Source organism: Heterocephalus glaber, unplaced genomic scaffold (genome assembly GCF_053883595.1).
Source record: "Heterocephalus glaber isolate CG9 unplaced genomic scaffold, H.glaber_assembly_v1.0 deba00000347, whole genome shotgun sequence".
In the NCBI taxonomy this organism is placed as follows: Eukaryota; Metazoa; Chordata; class Mammalia; order Rodentia; family Bathyergidae; genus Heterocephalus; species Heterocephalus glaber.
The window spans coordinates 15,938,897-15,960,575 of NW_028258143.1; the positions used below are offsets into that span (position 1 = coordinate 15,938,897).

General features: G+C 38.1%; 1 protein-coding gene and 1 pseudogene across 1 annotated transcript in view; both read left to right on the forward strand.

Moving 5' to 3' along the window:
* Positions 1–21,679, forward strand: part of Dpp10 (dipeptidyl peptidase like 10) — a 1,332,172-nt gene that overhangs the window by 69,337 nt on the left and 1,241,156 nt on the right. The window lies entirely within an intron of this gene.
* Positions 8,900–21,324, forward strand: LOC147829869 (alpha-ketoglutarate dehydrogenase component 4 pseudogene; annotated as a pseudogene).

Sequence of the window (21,679 nt, forward strand, 5' to 3'; positions counted from 1 at the left end):
GATTTCAGAAAAACAATGTGACCCCACGAAAGTATTCGCAGGAACTTGGATGCTGATGTGCCTGTGCTTACAGAATATACTGTAGTAATCTGTTTGGTAATTGGGCCCTGAAATATTTGTTGTGTGAAAGACAAAACATCAGAATAAGCTTTTGACATTTGCCCACTTATTCTTGTACCAAAATAAGCAATTTAAAAACAGTTAGAAACGAGTGACTGTTTATTTCTGACATAGTCCTCTGAAAGTGGAACAGAAAAGAAAAACCAATGAGTGTGTGTAAATGTGTGGAGCTGATGTCAGGAAAAGCCGAATAAGCTTTGGAGTCTGACATTTCCTAGGACTTCAGCTCAGCTCCTGGGCTCCTCCTTGCCTTATTGAGCTCAGTCATTGATATAAATGCCGTCTAATGAGCAGCAGTAAGCAGAAACAGGTGGAAACAGTCTCTATCAGCTCTGAATGCACATTCACTTCCAAACCTCAGAGTAATTCAAACTTCTCTCATGAGTTTGATCCTCAAAGTGATCATGAACTAACAAGAGCAGCCCAGGCATGATGGCCTCTCTCTGGCCCAGAACGCTTCCCCCAGGTGCATATGGTCTGCTAGCTTCAAACTGCTTCTTGCCCAGGATTGTTTCTACATGACAAGTCTCCATACTCTAGCTAGAAAATATTTAATTTCAACATCTAATTTAAAATCAGTGATTAAAAGAATGATCCATTAAGTCTTCTAAGCACCTGTTGAGATGAAGGTCATAATTACTCTGAAGAGATTGCTCTCTTGGAATGTATGTATGATCCGGGATATAAGGAAATTTTTATTTGGAGGAAAGTATAGAAAGAACCAAATAGCATCATCAGGCTGATGCTACCTTAGGTTAAATGTGGCCCAGAAGATCTTATGCTGAATAAGTGAACTCTGATGTTATTTTCATAACCAGGGGATGGTGTCAGGCTTTTTATTTGAAGGCTCTTTTTTTAACCTTGCAAGGCCCACGTTCTGAGTTCTGTTCCTGCAGTGATCCCTCTCCCCACCACCTCTACATCCACTGTAGGACTCAGTAACTCCATAGGTGTCCATTTGTCTCCCCTAGTGTGCTTCAGACAACCTGGAAAATGCATAGTTCTGTGGCCTTGGTTTTCTCACCTGAAAATCTTGGAAAATTGTTATAAGGATCAATTGTGACACTGTATAAAATGTGATGAACAGTCAAGGATGGGCAGCAGGCACAGACTAAAGTGAAATTTTGCCTTGTCTCAGCACAATATCACACAAACAAATACCTTATTTCCTCTTTATCTATAAACACTTAGCCAGAATTTTTCCTTAATGAATGACTCTGAGAGTATTAACTCACCACCAGTGAAACGTGAATATTTTTAGAACTGGTTATGAGTTCTTCAGGGAGGCACAAACTTCCCAGGTGCTGGCAGTAGGCCTGTGCAGGTGTTGTCCTTGGCAAGGGGACAGGGGCTGCTTGGCAGCACTGCCTTGTCAAGCACGGCCCGCATCTCCGGCCAGTTTTTCTCACTGTTGAGGAGCACAGGTTGGAGATAAGGGTTGTGTAGAATGGGGATTATCAAGTTAGTTGTGTTTCCCTGCCTCTGATGCCTTTGAAAGTGGAAGGAAAGGAACAAAGGAAGAGAAGGAGAAAGCCAAGGGGAATGAAAGGAGAGAGATGGCAAAGGATGAGAATGAGGAGGCAGAGAGAAGGAGGAAAGGAAGAAGAAGAGAGGAAAAGGAGAAAGAAGAGAAGGAAGGAGGAGAGGGCAGAAGAAGAGGCAAGGGAGGGCTTTTGTAATTTATAAGGCTTTTCTTCCACAGTAGAATTCTTTCCCATTTTCATGTGAAATAATCTCTGACACTACTCTATCCCATCTCTATTTTTACTTTGTCTTGTTCTTTTATATGATGTTCTCTCAGTTTGGGAATTTAAAAAAATAGTAGTCCTTTCCTACACCAAAAATATGTTAATATCCAAACCTTTAGAAAAAAAGGAAGAAAAAAGAAAAATAGACCAAACAAAAGCTTTGTAATTGTTATAAAAAGAATTTAATTAGATGACTAGCTATGAGCTTGTCTCATGTCTGTATTTTGGGAAGAGAAGGCATGATTTTGTACTTTGAGTTACATAAAGTATATTTTTATATTAAGAACATCTTGTATCTGTGCAGGTGATTTAATATGCCCATTGAAAATCAAATGACTTCAAAGCTTAAAAAGACTGCGAATATCTGGCCCAGGTTTTTTCTTTTATAAATCACCATAACTATTCCCTCAAATTGATAATCTAATTAAGTAAAACTGGCTGTAAATATGTAAACATATATAAATACATGAAATCATAAAATTGAATTATACTAAAGGAAGCAGGGTCTTCGGCACTCAGGCCATGATCTATCTCTTTTCTGTTGTCCTTCTCCTAGGAGCAAGGCAGCCTCTGAGGAACTTTCAAAAAACCCTGAAGTTCTGTGAAACATACCTCATCTCCCTCATTATATGGAGAATCTGAAGTTCATTTCAGCTAAACAGTTTGCCCTTGGCTAGTTACTCATAAGAGTACTCTTTGGCAACATGTTTTAATGATGAACCTGGGCCAGATACCCTTCTAATTCCTTGGAACAGTCAAAGTTTCTAATTTTCTCATCACCTTTAGCATGCAGACCCCTCTTTATTCTCATTTTGTAGGGGGAAAAACAGAGGCCACGTTAATTAAAGGATCAGAAGGAAATCATCTCAGCCCTATGTTTTCTTAGGTTCTTTGCAGGGATTTAACAAGTATTTGCAAGGCCACAGGAACTGAGAGCTTTGAAATTCCTACGTCTCTGTGAAGTTCAACTCAAGTTCCCAGCTACCTGTGTCAGTACCGGGGAGGCTGCCTGAGGCTCTGCCAGCACCAGGAACATGGGAGTGTGAAAAGCACTATAGCATGGATGCAACACTGGTAAGGAGAAGAGCAGAAAAGTCCTTTCCAGTACCAGTGGGCAGGATTAAATTGTGTACCATCCTTGATGAAAGGGTCGCCGAAGAAGGGGGCACACACGGATGTTCAGGCAGCAAGCCTTTATTGGGGCGGCAGTCTGCAGCCTGCCTGGACTGAATCACAGAAGGGAGATCAGCCGCAGTATGAGCTGAGCTGGAGGCTTATATGGGGTTTTGCAGGCGGAGGAGCACTAGTCTGGTGGTGGGGGGTGGGCAGTTGGGGCTGGGATATGTAGCAACAGGTTTCGGTTGGGGGTTGGAGTAACCGTTTTCAGGAAGCCCCTATCTTACTGGAACATCTGACCACATCTGACCACGAAACCGGTGGGGGGTGGGGCAGAAAGTCCTTAACTAGGCAGAGAGTCACTAACAAAGGGAGGTCAAGCCTTAGTTAATGCGAAGTTCCCTGTTCCCCGTGGCTGGAGTGGGGCAAGGGGAAAGGAGAGGATGGGGCTTGCTCTGTGAGGTCTCTGAAGTACCTAATGCTTGAGAACCGGGAACATCCTATTCTTTTTCTTTTTTTTCCCCTTATTATTATTTTCATGTCAGAGGCAAGAGGAAAGCAGATTGGGATTCCCCTTAGCGCATGTGCCCCCATTGTCTGTGGTACCAGAAGGAGTTACTGGTATCATAGCTTCACTCAAACAATATTCAGAGCATTTATTTGTTCCTGTTAATAAGGAAAAGCAGATTGTTAGGCAACATTGTATAGCATGCTACATTGTAACTAGAAAGATATTTGATTGGCTGGAATCTAGACGAAAGCTCTTCGGATAACAGATCTTTTATGAGGAAAAAGGGAAAAAGATCTTTTAATGAGAAAAAAGGATAAAGACAAGTAACGTGTGTAATGGAGGATTTAGTGCTAAGATAATTTCCAATTTTGTCTGTGGACCCATTTTATTTCCTAACATTCTACATTTACATCTACACATTTTCTGATGAGTGTAAACAGGTTTTCTGAGTCCAAATCTATCACGGGATGAGAGAATTTCTATGTTGGAAAAGTTCTCAGGGCCCCACGTCATATTTGCCCCACTATGTCTTTGCAGCACCTCTGCCCCAGGCATCTGGTCTCCGTGTGATGTTTCAGTGAGCCCTGGTGAGATGATCTCTAGAAAGCTGCACTGCTAATGGAAGATATGATTTATCAATACAGTTTGGTCACAGTGCATTCTCAAACTGATTCCTAAAACTACAATGTTCATGTAAGTTGCCAATAACAGAGTCTACTCCCATAAAGGATAGAAAATAATACAGCACACATCCTAAAAAATTCAAAGAACAGCACTGTAAATCTAAAAGTTTGTTTATTTAGTTACCATTTTGGAGTCAGAAGTTGTCCCTGAGTCAATTTTATTGTAACGGAAAGTTCAAAATTATATAGGAAATGCTTTCTTGGGTACTTCATTTTTCTCCTTGTTCTTAAATTATCTGCAATCCTATACAAATTTCACATCTCACATTACTCTCTTTCTGGCACTATTCTACTATTCTCTGGCCAGTCTTCAGGGTATTTTAAGTTCTTTAAGAATCTCCATTGGCATTGGTGTTGTGAATGAGACCTGAATTCCAGCCATTGCTTCCTGCACGCGGAGGGTTACTTGCCTCTAAGTCTAAGTCTTTGTCCCCACAAGTCCCTAAACAAGTACACAACTTGTGGTTCTATAGCATGTGATAAAGTCACCCAGAGGTTTTGTTAAAACATAGATTGCTGGACCCCACCCTCCTATGGCTCTGATCTAGTAGATCTGCTATGCCTGCCAAGAATTTGCATTTTTCAATCTTCCTAGGTGCTGCTGATGTTTCTGGACTAGTAACAACACTGAGAAGAACTATTTTAGAAAGAAAATTCACTGGAATGATTGCATACTTGCAGTGGTCAGCTTTTCTGTTGCTAGGACAAACTATCTGATACTCAATTTAAGGAAGAAGAGGTTTATTTTAGATCACAGTTTCAGAGGTTTCAGTCCATGGGCAGCTGGCTCAAGGCAGAAGTACGATGGTGGAGTGACATGGTGGAGCAGGAAGCTGCTCACTTCACAATGGCTGGGAAGCGCAGCATAAGAGTGCACTAGTTTGAGCTGTACCTTCCAGTGACCCACCTCCAACTAGCCCACCCAACCTAACAGCACATTCAACTGTGAACACAGTTGGATTAATCCACTACCCTTCTCCATCTAGTCGCTTCTCAGGAGTCTCTTAATTCAGTCAAATTGAAAATTAAAAGCACAACACTGGTGAAAGATAATGGTGGTGGAAGAGAAATATTACCCTATACCAGGCTCATGTGAAATTTAGGAATAATTGTGATAGGATTGAGAGGTTTAAATTTGATCTTCAAATCTCAAGTCAGAGAATCAGATTTATTAAGGCATTTTTTTCCCCCAGCAAAGTCCTTTCTTTCAGACTGCTCTTGTTCCAGCCCTTTAATAAGACTGCTGTTTTCTGTTTTAGCTTCTTCTGAAGCTCTCTAAACTCTGGGAAAGATGAGCAAAGCGAATCATTTCTGGACACGTACTCTTTAGCCTTTGGACAGCAATCAAAAGTATATTTAAAGGAGAAGGGAGAAAATATGTATACTAGAACAAATGCTTTCTATCAGACTGGCTCTATACTTCAGTTCCCATGGAAACAGAATTATATTAGTGATTTGCTTTTACTTAATGTAGTATTGAGGGGAAAATGCTTCTATTTCATTATTCAAATGATTTGCTTGTACTTTACCAAATTACAAGAAAGCAATACGAATGTAGGCTTCTAAATAGTTTAAACTGGCTTGCCACATTAAGCTCAGAAAATGAACTAGAGATTTCTTTCTAATTGTGAATTGTTGGGTCCTTTTAAATCTTTGTTTTGTTTTCATAAACTACTGATGTTTAGCATTCAAAAAACGCTAAATTCATTAGCATTCAAAAATTATTGTAGAACTTTTTCAAAGCCATATGACTTATTGACATGCTGTTACTGCCAATGGAGACCGAGCTACTTTTCCTCTGCCTATGTTGTATTCAAAACAACTTTGGGGGATAATAGTCAATGCAATCAGTTTTTATTGGATATTCAAAATATATTTTTTTTCTCCTACCTTTGGAGCCTCCTATATTGTTGTTGGTGACTTTATGAAATCTTTATTACATTGCAATTTCTGATAGTTTCCATTGTAGATTTGATACCACAAGTTATAATCAAATTCTTTGGGTTTGAGTAGTGTAATCGCTCTTTAAAAGATCTATCTATTTCATGGACATCATCTTAGAGTCTACTTCTGGTGAGGAATCAGTTGTCTTCATAGTATAATAAGGACTTTAAGAAGGTTGATAATAAATTTGACTCATATTTTAAGAACTAATTTACATTAAAATTTCTAAGGCCATTATGTGTACATAAATACTATCTTGGAAACACACTAAGCTATTTTTAACCTGTAAATTACTTAGTTACCTGTCTCAGATGGATGAAGAATCTGATTGCTAGGATTTGGAACAGCTTGGGTTTCATAGGAAAGCTTAGAAATATCCACTTGGTTGGGTTCAGACCAAGCTGCAGCAGGGCTGTCCAGGGATGGTGAGTGAGTGGGGCAGACCAGGAAGGGATTATGAGGACTTGTGTGGTTCAGCTTCAAGTCTGAGCAATGTTTCCATAGGCATTCTTGGACTTTCATCTTTTATATTCATGCAATTCATATATCCCTCTGCAGTGTACTGGTTAAAAATTTCTAGAATTTTAAATTTGGTTTTGTAGTTTCAAAAATAAGCAGGCCTAATATAAGACCTAATATATGCCATTTCATTTTCATATTAATTCTCCAAAGATTACTTAGCAGGCCACACTGGATTGACAAATCCTGTTCTTGTCTATAACACACTTGTGCCACTATTTCTATTTTCTATTTTTTTGATAGTGACTAATACATTCCTCCATCATTCAACCATCAGGTATTTTTTTTTTTCAGTACTTGATACTCTTTGAGAGCTTATTTGGAGGTTCTAGAAGGGAAGCACAGGTACTCATATACCCTTACTGAAGAAATGGGCCTCCTCTATCAGAGGTGGTTGTCCTCTTAAACTGAGTGCACAGCTTCGGGAGGGACACACATGGAGCCATGAGGGAGGAAGAGCACACATGCCTAGCCAGCCAGATCAGCTGAATCAAACCTGGTGGTCAATGGGGTGACAGATATTGCAGCCAGATTGGTCTCACATCCAGTACTTGCTACTCTTTGACCCTGAGGTTACAGTGATACACAAGACACTAGTCATTTCTTATAGGTGGAGCTTATATACTAATGGAGAAGACAGATCAAAAAGAAAAAAGAGAAATTAATATAATAAATAGCATAATAGCAATTGTGAAAAGTACTGTGAAGGAAACAAACAGCAGTGAAGAGAGACATGCTCTGGTGTGGAGGGACGCCTTTAACCAGAGACCTGGAGAATGACAAGGAGCTCACTGACCACTGAACCAGAGATGGGGATGGAGTGAGAATGATTTTGGCAAAGAGGAAAATCATGCATGTAAAGGTCCTGGTGCGAGAAAGAACTGGGCAAGTTCTAGGAGTGGCTGGGTCTGTGTAACCCGAAGCAAGTCCTTTCCTTTCTGGGCCTCATTCGGTGCATGTGTCCAGCTAGATCAGGAGGACATCTGGTCTAACATCTTCAGCCTCTCTGACTCCACTTTTACCCTTTTCCATGGAGAAAGAGTTTGAGCCAATGTGCCCAAGAGCAGTTGCCGGTGAGCCCATCAGGAGTCACAGTGCACATGCCTATCTCTGGTTTTCCAACTCAGGAGGATGCTTCTCTATACAGTGAGCAAGTGATACAGTTGTATCATATTATATGGTACCTGGAAGTCTCTCCATCTGTCTCTCCCACTTCTCTTTTCAAGTAGAGATTGGGAAAGATTGTAAAGATGGAAGGTCTGAGTTAATGATTTTCCAGTAGATAGGTTAGTAATTTAGATTAAATATCCTTCTCGGAGACTTGCTCAACTCTTGACAACATATCTTGCTTCTCCAGCTGTGCGTCTTGGACAGGCAGCAGCAAGGACATTATTGAGGAGCTAGTTTGGAGTGGACACTTATGTCCCCTTCACATCCACACGAAGTGAATTGTAGCAAAGTCTCCATGTGAGTTATATGTATGTTAGAGTTTGAAAATTATTGGCAAAGGATATTGGCATTGAGGCAGTTTTTTTATGTTGACATTGATTTCTAGTTTTAGCTCTGCCATTTGAATAGTTTTGGACACAGCCCTCCCCCGCTGATCAGATTGTGTTCCTTCATCCATTCAGCTGTGATCACTCAGAGGTTGAGTACTAAGATTAGGGCTTTCATCTGAGCCCTGAACAACTCCAATTTACTAGTTTTTATCAACACAAGACATTGTTTCAAAAAAAGTTTGCTTATGAAAGAGATTTAAGGCTTACTGCTCCTGAGTTCTAAAGTCACTTCTAAATCAAATGTTTGTTATTAAAATATCACTCATTGATATTAATGTTTTTCTTTTTTAAAAACAAAAAAGTCTATTCAGTTATATATACATGCCGGGTTTACACTCATCAAGTATTGAGGGCAACAAATAGTTCAGCTACATCTGGAGAGAGAAACTCTGCCTGCCATTGATGGCCTACTACTTTCCTTAGTTTTAGCCATATACTACCTTGACCCCAACCCAGTTGATACTATAAGACAACTGTTTACAGGACCTCATGACACTATCTTTCACTTAATCATTTTATTAATGTTACAGTTGGGAACTTTCTGGTCCTTAGCCATTCCTTGGCCAAAGCCATTCACTTTCTCTATGTTGCTCTAACTCTGTATAACATTTTGGCCATTCCCTTAAGATTATGTACACAATGTATTAACTATTGTATTTTTCTAATTGTTTTGTTTTACTTTTTCAGAGAAGTAAGAAAAGCACTTTTTGTATTTTCTTTATTAATATCTATATGTATTACATTAAAATAAATTTTAAAAAAACATTGGGTTCAGAGGTCTGAGACATCCAATTATATCCTAGATCTGGCAATGCAATTTCTTGTTCTGTATACGCTAATGACCTAATGAACACAGTTGGCCATTTCTGTAACCAAGTTCTTGAGTCAGAATCAGTTATAGTTATAGTTACAGTCGCCAAAGGTAATTATTTACATTCTATAGGAGAAGGCACTTTAATAGTCCATTCCAAAATGTGGGTCCTTCTTTCTTCAAAACAGCAGCAAATGTTCTTCCTAGACTCATAGTGTAGAGCCATCATCCACATTTTATATTTTCCATCTGCATAGCTCCCTCAGACTATTACTTATTATATGTTTATTGACTTCAGATGGCATATTTCCTCCAAAGAATTCAGGAAATTGAAGGATTTGTTTTAGAAGTCTACAAAATATATCCTTACTCATTCACCTAAGGGATTTACATGAAGTTATTTTACATTCTCCTTCATTTATTGTGGAGGGTTTATTATAAAAATACTCACATCTTTAAATCTTACTAGATGTACATATGTTCCTCTTGCAAAATCTAACCAAGAAAAAGGAAAAAAAAATACTGAAACAACTGGCCTATGTTCTTTTCTTAGAAAAATCAATCTCATCAGTAGCTCATGAAATTCAATTTCCCTGGTCAGGAATGAAGCAGGTAATCATCACTTAATAATATTTATAGGTGATAGAAATGCAGAGTAAATAAAATTAGCTTCTAAAACTGTCATCTCATTCTTTAAAAACTTTTTTGTTTATCTCAAGGGGATTTATGTAGCAGTTGTAAGCATATTTTTCTCAATTTTATTGGGGCCAACACAATCAGAAGCACTCAGTAGACATTTGCTGAATGACTGAGAGGTGAGTAAATGAATAAAAATAAAATACTGATAACCCCCAATTTGGGGATAATGCATTCCTACAGACTGCTTTATAATGGAAATTGATTAAAGGCAAAGATTGACTATAGGAATGCCACTGCTTTTGTCTGCAGAAATTATTGGAAATTTACAGCAGAAAAAGGAAGGCTAAAGGTAATTACAGATCTTCATTAGATAATGACAAATGAATGGAATGGTAAAAAGCAACATGAGAAAGAATGGTCATTATACAAGAAGTGAAATTCTAGTAAGAGATGACTGAATCAGGCCATTTTAACCTTGTTCCCTTTAAGAATCTACTCATAGGCCAGGGATTTAGCTCAGTGGTTCCACCACCTGTCTTGCAAGTGCAAGGACCTGTGTTCGAATCCCAGTACCAGGAAAAAAAAAGAATCTACTCATAGAAGACAATGACTAGAAGAAGATTTATCTTCTCTGTGAAAGTATGCCAAAGCCACTTCATTCCTCTTTTATTACTGAAAAGTATAGTGGATTTTCAGAACCTGCTCATTAGAGTGAATGAGAGAGAAGGTGTTTTTGACATGGGTTTGGCTATGAAGCCGCCCTAAAGGGGAGCTGCTGGAACTTTAGGAGAACTGAAGGCCAAACATAAAGTGTGGTTGATTTGTTTTAACAGTGCTCTGAGACAACTTCCCCAAGAGGGAAGCTGCAGCTTCTCCAGGTCACCCTCTGCCAACACTACCTCCTTGGGCAGAACACTGGTCTGCTCAGGGCTTCCTTCATTCTAATCACAGTGAACAGAAGAAACTGAACACAAGCCCTGTAGAACAAAGTAAAACAAAACCAAAGCAAATACCAGAAAAAACTGAAGAAAATGAAAGGAAAATATATTCTTCACACTTCGAAATAAACTGATTATAAACTTCATAAATTGATATCAAGTTAATAAAATGTATTTAATGATACACACATAGACACACAGACAAACAGACACACTGAATTGAGAGGAAAAGCATGGAAGCAGATCTTACAAATGAAATGGAGTGGAAAAATAAAGCACGAGAAAATGTGTCCTCTGCTTGGGAGACTGAGGTAGGAGGTTTGCAAGTTCAAGTTAAGCCCGAGCAGAGCAACTTAATGATGTAGTGAGACCCTGTCTCGAAGTGAAAAAATAAAATAAAATTTAAAAAGCTGGGGATGTAACTCAATTGGAAGCCCCTGGGTTTAATTTCCAGTACCAAAAAGAGTTGCCATATTCAAAACATGACTAAATAAGAAAGATAATTTTAAATATTCTGAATATAGCACTCATTGGCCCAGAAGATGGGCTTGTGATAATAAGAGAAAATGAAATAGAAACAAAAAGAAAGGGAAAATAATTTTAGATATTTTACCGTTACAGAAGGCAGAAAAAGGAGACATAAATTGTAATAGATCATGATAAAAATAAGTGACATTCCTTAAAGGATAGCAATATTATACAGAAAAGTAAAAATGGTAAAAGAATATTTCTTGTAATCAACTAAATCCTGAATTTTAATATCAATAAAAAGGTCTACTGTGTTCTAGGAAAAGATTATATAAAGCATGTCCTGATGAAGATAGAGAAAATGTCTGAGTACTCAAACAGAAAACTGAGGTAGTTTAACATTCTTCATGACAGAACCAAAGCTGAGAGTATAGAGATGCTGTCAAATAAATTATTGTACAAAGATTTCACACCCAGTGAAGCTGTTACTAAGTATAAAAGCTATATGGGAATGGGCACACCAAGGATCCTAATACCCATGATCATTTTTCAAAATGAAAACCACAAAGAAACAGTTGATGAAAGAATGTATTCACAGAATAAAAATAAAATAAAGAACCTTAGGGTAGAAAACTCATTACATTAGTATTGAATCTATTTAGGGGCTTAAGAAAACCTTTAAAAATATAATTATATGAAAAAATATAAATATTCTAAATGTAATACTTTAATTGAAATTTTGTTATAATTTTAATTAATTACATAATCATTAGCCATTGTGTGATGCGGTGATCTGGAAGGGTTTTTTAAGATGATGGTTCTCTGGGATAGGGATTTAGCTCAGTGGCACTGTACCTGCCTCACAAGGGCAAGGTCATGAGTTCGATCCCTGGTACTGGAAAAAAAAAAAGAAGAAGATGGTTCTCTTTTGTGAAGTTAAGCATAGATATTTATGTAAATATAATAAACACTCATTTATAAGGTAGATATCATAATTAAAGTAAGCATATGACAGAAAAAGGAGAAAGTAAAATTTATGTTTAAGGATTTCGGATTTTGAGTTTGGAGTAAATGCAACACTCTGATCTTTGGAGCTATTTTAGGGTGAGTTCTCTAGCAACGGATCCTGAAATTGGAATTTGGGTGCCCATGATTTATTAAGAGGGTGCTCTTAGGAAACAGCATGTGAGAGAAGCTAGATGAGGATGAAACAGAGTAAAGATGTTTTTCCAGCTGGAGTCTAGCTTGGGTCTAATACTACAGAGAGTTCTGGAACATGATTTGAACCATAATGTTGGCCTAACTTGAGGAGTGAAGAGCTAGATTTTTGGATATCTTGTGACTTTCAGTGACTGCTACAGAGAGCTCAGAGTGTGAAGAATCTAGGGGAAGCTGGCTACTGTGGTAGGTGTTTCTGGTTCTAGGGAGGTTAATTCTCTGGGAAAGAGGATAGCTGGAGGCTAGTAGGAACCAATGCTCACAACAAGGAGGTGAGATGAATCAGCCTGATGAGCACAGTCTGTCCAGGGTGCCAATAGTGTCACTTATAGAGTGCTGATAGTCCCACTTGGTGTTAACTGCTCCTGACCTCAACAGGCCCTTTGTCATCTCTCCCCATGGCTTACAGATGCAGCTTCCATTGTCTTGGAGACACAGTTCACCAAGAGAGGGGATTAAAGGGACATCTGTGGAGAGAGAGGAAGAGAGGAGGGCTTGGATTTTTCTAGGAAGAAAGTTTGGCAGTGAGTTTTGTGGAAGTTGTTCTACCATCAATTTATTACCCATGTTACTATGTGTGAGGTCACAACAACTCACGTGGTTTGTGGTGCTGCTTGATGCCCTCCACAGATTCTGCCCAAGTCTTCCTCCACTATTGCTTATCTCATGCCCTGTCACTCTACCCAGCACAGTGATACATCTCACAAGGGATGAGTTGTCTCAAATGACAGTTGGGAAAGTTTTAAGCCTCCAGAATATAAGGTGAGAAAAAGGGATACTTCATGAGTAATATTGAAGTAAAAGGAAAACATTGTCTCTGGCTCAAATGAGACTAGAAACAATCAATTCCCAATTGCCCTCTGATCTCAGACATTCCAGTCTCTAAAACATATATTAAGGAGCACCACAGATTTCCAACAAAAGACCAGAGTGTGTCATTTGGTAAGCTTATTCTACAATGGGACTCTTAGTTTGCTGAATATTTCAGAGGACATCCTGTGGGATTAATATTCTATGGAAATATTCTCTAATAAATGCTGAGGTAGGCAATGAGATCCAGGGTTTTTTAAAAAAAAAATATACGAGAAGATGCCATTTGTACTTTGCCTGAAAACACTTATGAAAATTGAGAGGATAGAATAGAGAGAGAATGTCATGGAGGACATTTAGGGCTGTTTTCTAAGTCTAAGTAAAAATGTCAAAGGTCTGATTTGAACTTAGTAATCACTAATGCAACCTCCTGGGAAGAGCGGGATTGTGTAACCAAAGAGCCACCAAAGCGTTATTTTCCGTGAAACAGCTAATATAAGCCAATGTATGAATCTAAGAATCAAGAGTGTTTTCCTCATACAGAGTTGAAATAATTCTTTTAAAAGCCATACTTACGGTGTTGGTCCTGCTCTTTGAATCTAGGCAGAATAGGCTTGTGGATCACTCAGCAAAACATGCATAAGCCAACAGTTTTCTTAAAAGTGATAATACATAAGTGAAGTATATAGTCCTGACTATCAAAGAATGTAAGATCTAATGAGAAAAAAAGATATAAACATTATTTTTTGTGGTAATAAATGTACACAGTGTGAACCTATAAGGAATTTAGAGGAAGACATGAATGGCTAGCTAGGCATCCTAAGAAGATTCCTGGTGCCTTTAAGGAAGGGTCTTTCTGCCATTCAAAGGAGGAATCGAGTTTATTGTAGACCCACCTCCTGTTTATTTGTTTTTCCTGACTGTGTTGTGTCGTCCAACTTGTTGAATTGTTCTCATATTACATAAGTTCTAAATTTCTTTGAATCCCATTCCTTCCTCTTCTAGAAGTTTTGTGATTGACCAATGTTTTGCTTCAAGTGTGGCTTTAGAGAATTAACCACTACTTCATCTGTGACTCTCCGAGAACAGGGAAAATACAGAGTTCAGCAGTCTTCTGGGGAGAGGCAATATATTCAATGTGTGTGGAGGATTTCCCAGTATATTACCAATATTTACCCTCTCTCCCTTTGGGTTCTTTCCTAGTGGGTTAGCCCAATTTCTAGACTTCCAGGAAGTCCATCCTGTCTTGCTCTACACCATACTAGAACAAAATAATCTATAAACTCATATACACAGATGTTAGTGCTTTAATACAAGGATATTCCAAAGGCACATATGTATTTGGGGAGAGTATAGTGCTTAACCTAAATAAAAATCCCTTCAAAGAATGTAATGTGTCATCATAGAAAATACATATTTGGTAAAGGGGCTTATTTTAGTGCATTTGAGTCATGCTATACATTTGATTGCTGACTACTCCTGAGGGTGGGTGTTCATGAACTTATTGAAGGAAATCTGTGCTAAGAGCATAATATCATCATGCTATAGCATAAACAGATGCCACTGAGTGCCCCATGAGATACTTGTGCCAACCAATTTCACACGTCTGGAGATCATGCAAGTCCAAGGACGATTCTATATGATGTTAGTACCTCCATTTTATAGAGCCTCACAGGTGTCAACAATTGCTCAAGTTCAAGTATGAGGCTGCATTCTAGTTTTGATTTAGTCATTTACTATTTGTGATTGCTGGACAAGTGTTCAATGCATTGAACCTTCATTTCCCACCTATAAGATGAAGGAAGTTGATTACTTTTCTCAAGTCTATTCCAGATTGTATGAGTTTATGTCCATTTCCTTGGGACTGTATTTAGCAAATGCTTAAATTTCAGATAAAGGCAAATTCATTCATTTTTCTAGTGTTCATCAGTATCTTACCTTTAACATGAAGCATTGCCCAACATCTCCCTGACTACATTCTTTTTGACTCCTAAAAGGTAGCTGCTTTTTCAAATGTCTCTTTCTATTTAGGCATGAACAAGGTGCTGAAAAAGCATGAAAAATATGGTTGTAGTACAAGGAAATCGATAAGGTTAGAAATCTTCACACGTTTAAGTTAATCATCTCTGACATTGAAAACAAAGTCATATTTTATTGCTAGAGAGGAATGCTCTTTGGCAAACTATGATAGTAATATAATTGTGTACAATGCTTATTCATCATTTCTAGGAGCCTTGCTGGCATGCCAGACAAGGGGACAGATGACCTCCCATGCATTGCTCAACATAAGTTATATTATTACATAAAATCAACAAAGCAAAGGTAATTTACATTGGTGAGCCATGGAACCATGGGCTTCCTGCTTATTTCTGTTCCTATTTTCATTGACAGTTGAAAGAGGTAATATACAATGATAGCCAAGATGGCAAAATTTTCTTATAGTTTTATATAATTTTGTTTCCCATTTCACAGCCCCTGCCTAGATTTCTAAAGTTGGGAGATCAGAAATCATAAACAATCTAAATCTAGTATTATAAGCATTATTTCCATGAATGAGCTATATGTATGGTAATAATGTGAAATAACACATAGGAGACTCTTTATATGCTGTCTGTTTATTTGGGCTGTTGTGTAAAAAATATTATAGACCAAATTAACAACAAAAAGTTGTTTCTAATGGTTCTGGAGGCTCGAAGTCTAAGATCAAGATACTGGCAGATTCAATGCCTGATGAGAAGGAGCTTCTTGGCTCACAAGAGCCATGTCTTCTTGTGTCCTCACATGGCGGAAGGAAAGAGAGAGCTCTCTGGAGTCTCTTTTGTAAGGAATTCCATAAGGCAGCTTAGATGATGTGACACTTTATAGAAATCAACTTAAAAAGAGAGAAGTTTTATTTTGGCTCAAAATTTCAGTCCATAGTCACTTGGTCTTGTTGTCTTTGGGCCCATAATAGCAGTAAATCTTGGAAGGTGCATATGGTGGAGGGATTTTTCACCTCACGGCTGCCAGGAAGCAAAAGAAAAGACAGTAAGAAGGTTCTCAGGCCCTACTGGTCTCTTCAAGGGCATATTCTCAATGATCTAACTCCCTCCACCAGGCCCCACTCCTAAAGTTTTCTACACCTGCCTACAGTGGAACAGGCTAGGGACAAAGCCTTTAACACACAAACTTTTGGGGCCATCACCTCCCAAAGACCTCCCCCTACTCCTGATATTATCACCTTGGTAAGAATTTCAACATATGGATATGGGAAAAATGCAAGCCTGCAGTCCATCACATATGCCTCTATGTCTTAGAGATGGATTAGTACTATTTTCAAATAGTTCCTTATCAATGTAGTAATGTTTCCCAAACATCACTCTTCCTTTAATGCTCCCCTTTTGATGTCCTATTATTTGCTCATATTTTAAAATATTTATTCTGGGAAATATTAGATGATCTACACTTTCCTTTTCTTGATTTAATTTTCACCCCTCTTCAAGGCCTTCCTTTATATTCTGTGACTACTTCTATCATAACTCTTATCAAATGGAATGAGATATAATCATAGTTGTGAGACTAATCTTTAGAGAAGAGTGTATTCCAGAAAGACTAGCTCTGTGCAGGATGTGGGGTTACAAATCCTGGATGCATTTTTTCCAATCATATAATTTTTTTAATAATGTCATTTTTTCTCAATAAAAACTGAGTCTCCTAAAGACCAGAATCTTTATGACCTACCAATTCAGCTTTTTTTCCCCAAAATCTCAGTCCAAATAGGACTACTTCCTAATGTCCCACACTGGTAGAAAGGGAAGGTAAGACTATTGCCCAGCATGATTGTTTGGGTTTTCTCAGTTATGAGCCAGTGTGCAATAATTTATTCAGTAAATTGTGAGCAAGAAATTAGTGTATCTGGCTTTATAATATTGATATTATGGTATATAAAGTAATCCATGACATTTAATTCTGGATCAGGAGGAGTTAGAAAGATATGATCAAAAATCATGATCAAACCCAGGAGATGTTGACTAGAGGGCCAACAGTCATTAACTAATCACACACAATGGATGAAGACTTCATAAAAAGAAGTGTTTTAGTTACTTTTTCTTATTTCTGAGACAAAATACCCCACACCCAAAATTAAAGGAGGAAAGTTTTATTTATCTCATGGTTCATAGAGGTTTCAGTTCGTAGTTGCCTGGCTCCAAGGCAGGGTGGCACTGTAGAGCAGAAACGGTTCATGGTGGCCAGAAGTCAGCAAAGTAGTGAAGAACCAAAGCAGCAAGTAGCAAGCACCAAGCGACCGCAGCAGTCCTCTTTCTGTTCCTTATATTAGATGCAGGCTAGAAACCCTTTGAGGAAGTGGCACTCACACCCAAAGTAGGCCTACCCATTACCCACACTAAGAACTATTCCAGACCAATCAGTGGACTCATTTAATCATAGCATCACACACTCTAGATGTAGCCACCTCTGAAAAGCCCCACCTATGACCACGTGAGGCTTTAGGGCAGACATCTAGACACAAGCCATAATAAAGAGTTAAGTATTAATGCAAAGTGGGATTGTATTTAGAACTTTCCTGAAAGTGGGTTTGTAAAAGGAGGTAGGGCACTGGTGAGATGACAGCCACCTCCCCTATATACTGCAAACACAGATGACCAAGACAAGTTGTGGTTAAGGAGATACCTGCTATGGAGTCAGCCTCAGAGCTACTGTGACTTCGTGGAAATACAAGCGAAAGTATGTGATAGGCAATGGAAGAGGTTTAATATTAATCCTGGTAGGTATGCTGAAGTATTTGAGACTCCATCTTCTAGTATAATGTCTTGGAAAATCAACTATCAATCACTTTTTGTAATGAACTATTACTGTGGGTTCTAGCTGCTAGATCCTTGGTTCTAGGTGAGAGATCAGGCTGTTTGGCTTACCTAGGTGTTCAACATAGGATGAGAGATGGAGCAGGGAATGCTCTAAGATAGGCATGTTCTTTTTCTAAGACCCCTTTAAGCAAGGTCCTAGATCTGCAGCTATTGTTGGGGTCTGCACTTGAGGAACTCACAGTAGAATGCTGATTCAAATGGATTTGAGATTACCAAAACGTTATTCAACATTTGTGCTTTATGGTCTCAAATATACTTAGTATTCAGCATGTCCAGAGCTGAGCTGCTCACCTCTCAACATCTCCATTCATTCCTTCTTCTTTCTCTCTCTCACTCATCTTATGGTGTTGATGATTGAACTCTGGGCTTCACACATGCTAGGCAGGCATTTTTTCCATTAAGCCACACTCTCAACCCTCTAGTATATCTTTTATGATTTTTTTTTCTTTTGGCAAAGAGATCAGTATCAATATTATTGCATCACCATTGCATTAGGAAGACTGAGGAAATACTTGCTCCCTTCTTTCTCATCTCCCAAACAATTCATCATCAAGGCCTTTTAATTTTAGCTTCTCAATATTATCTCCAGGAGCTACTTACTTCTGCTCATTTTTAAATGTGTAAAACAGGAGAAGTCCTGCCATGTGCTTGCCAACTTCAGAGCCTTAATTTTCTATCTTCTGCAGAACTTTCCTTGGATGAATAATAAAAAATGTCACTGGTTAAAGTCAATCAGGACAATCAAACAAAGAATATTTGAACAAGAGGGTAAAAACAATAAAAGTAGCTTTCTATGATTATTGTCTAAATTATATGTTATCATTAAACTGAAAGTTAACTTGAGGAATTGGGGAATTAACATAGCCTATAGTCATTGGAAGGGGGTCATTCAAAAATATTTAGTTGCTCTCAGGTCAATGGTAGGTCTTGAATTCCATTTTTTACGAGCATCCACAATAAAACCTGAGAGTATAAGCCACTAACTCAACTACTAAAATCCCCTCCAGAGTTTCCTTCCATTTTGCTCTGCTGATCTAAGTTCATCACTTTCATATAATGATCACAGCAGAAACATCTGTGGAATTTCTGTTTTCAGTAAGGTGGTAAAAAGAAAAAAATATCTCCAAGATAAGTACAATGTTACTTCTTAAGTTTTTTTTTTTTTTTTTCAGTACCTACTCAGGAAGGACCTTGCACTTGGGAGGCAGGGGCAGTGCCACTGAATGAAATCCCTGCCCTTACTTCTTAAGTATTGTACAATTCACAAAACAAGAATATTTGGTTTTGATCAATTTTGGATATAAACTGGCCAATGAGAGCTACTAAGGACTGTTATTAGACATTGTTATATTTACCTATGTAAATTAACCAAACCAAAACAAAAATATGTAATAGACATGATTTAATTGAAAGCTCATTATAGGAACTCTCTTGAATCAATAATTTCGGGAAGCTGAGAACAGAGAGGGTACACAGGAGGAAGCCAAAAGTCTATCTACAGCATTAGATAAAGCTGCATTTGTGCCACAGAGTGGAATATCTTTTTTTTTTTTTTTTTTTTGGTACCAGGGATCGAACTCGGTTTCTTGCATTTGCTCAGCAGGCGGCAAAACCACTGAGCTAAATCCCCGGCCCGCACAGTGGAATATCTTTTCCTCAAAAATACACTCAGTTGCCCCCGCCCTCAGCGGCCAGAGACTCCCAATACTACTGCGGCTGGGTCGCGCCCTGGAAGCGGCCCCTTCCCGGGGTCACGATGGGCAGCAAAATGGCGTCTGCTAGCAGGGTCGTCCAGGTAGTCAAGCCACATACACCATTAATAAGGTTCCCTGACAGAAGAGACAATCCTAAACCCAGTATATCAGAAGCTTTGAGATCAGGAGGATCCCATCTCACTCTTTTGTAATTTCACAGCACTCTAAGGGAAGTAAATCACCGGAGTTACTGATGCATCCGGGTCCACCAGATACTGCAGAAATACTAAAAACGCTACCTCAGAAGTACAGAAGGAAACATATCTCAAGAGGAAATGGAATTTATCCAATGTGAAGGTCCAAAATAATGATGTGGCTGCTGTTTGTCATCAGACAAAAGAATTATCTTTACAATAAAGGACTTCCAAAATGACATCTGAAAAGTTGTATATTAAACAACCTTAATATAATCTTCTGCAAAAAGAAAAAAAGAAACATAGAAAATTTAGATGGATACTTGTATCTTCTAATTTATGTATCTTGGTCAGCTTCTTCACAAGCTTACCTAATTGTTTATATACTTTAAACTTATTAAACTATACATTTAAAAAAAATACACTCAGTAACTCCACATTTATTTTCTACTACTAGTATACTATAATAATTGTATTTGTTATTGGAGGAAAAAAACCCCGAGGATTAAAAGGGCTACAGTACTTAGAGAGGACAACCAAACCACCATACCTTCTTTCAAATAGAACTCAAGTTACTCAAGGAAAACTTAACATATTTTTCTCTCTGAAGACTTCTAAGAGTTACTGTACATATTGAAAATAACTTTTTTCTTGATGATGGTAATTAAAAAACTTGTACTATATTATGTAAAATAGAAACAAGGCTTATGAACGATTACTTGTGCCTAAAAGCAGAGTTAAGAAAACTCCATGATGCTTATTTTTGCTTTCAAATATTATATGTTAATTATAATGACTCATTTTATGTCTCAACTTGACTGGGGTAAGAATGCTCATATAGCTGATAGTACATTATTGCTAGATGTGTCTGTGAGGGTATTTCTGGAAGAGATTAGCATTTTTGCTTGGTACAGCAAGTAATAAACACTGGCCTTATACTAATGAGGACAGATATTATCCAATCTATGAAAGCTCAAATAGGACAAAATGGTCCCAGAAGGAGAAACTTTGCTCTTTTGAAACATCCATCTTCTCCTGCCTTCAGTGACTCATTCACCTAATTCTCAGGGTTTCAAACTTAGACCAAAACTCATACCATCAGCCCCTCAGTTCTCATGCCCTTGGACTTGGCCTGGAATTACTTTATTGACTTTCCTGGTTCTCCAAATTGCAGATGATAGACTGGAATTTTTGGCCTCTATAAATGTATGAATCAATCCCATAATACATCTCTTCTAATAAATATTTCTTAATGTATGTACCCTATTGCTTCTGTTCTTTTTGATAACCCTGACTAGTAAGTTATACAGATAGCAATGTGTATAGTTTGTGAATGGCAGAGCAATCTCTTTATCTATTGACTACTCAGGTTAAAAACTGGAACATAGCTGTGTTACAAAAACCTCCTAGAGCTGGTCCCTGTGTATTTTCCTCCATTCTATACTCCAGAAGTACTCACTGTTTTGAGTTCGGGGTTAATTATTCACTAGGTTGTATGATATTATCATTGTCTTTGAATAATATATGGATGAATTTTTAATTTAAGCAGCTGTATAAGGAATGGCATTACTGTCACTCTTACATGAAGGCTTTCAAGAGGAGAAGAAAGAGCTGAGTTTGAATCATCTTGTAGCTCGATATCCACTGGAGGTTTGCATAAATAAATCTTCTCTATTCAGGGTGTGTGGCAGGGTAAAGGTGTAGAATGGGTCCTAAATGTCCAGCAGAAGGATGATCAAGGTATTTTCTGCCCCTGAACTCACCAGATCCTACCACAGTTCTCAAGAAAGAATCAAAGCTGAACATTTCTGTGAAGCAACATGAATGTCTTTAGCTAATTCC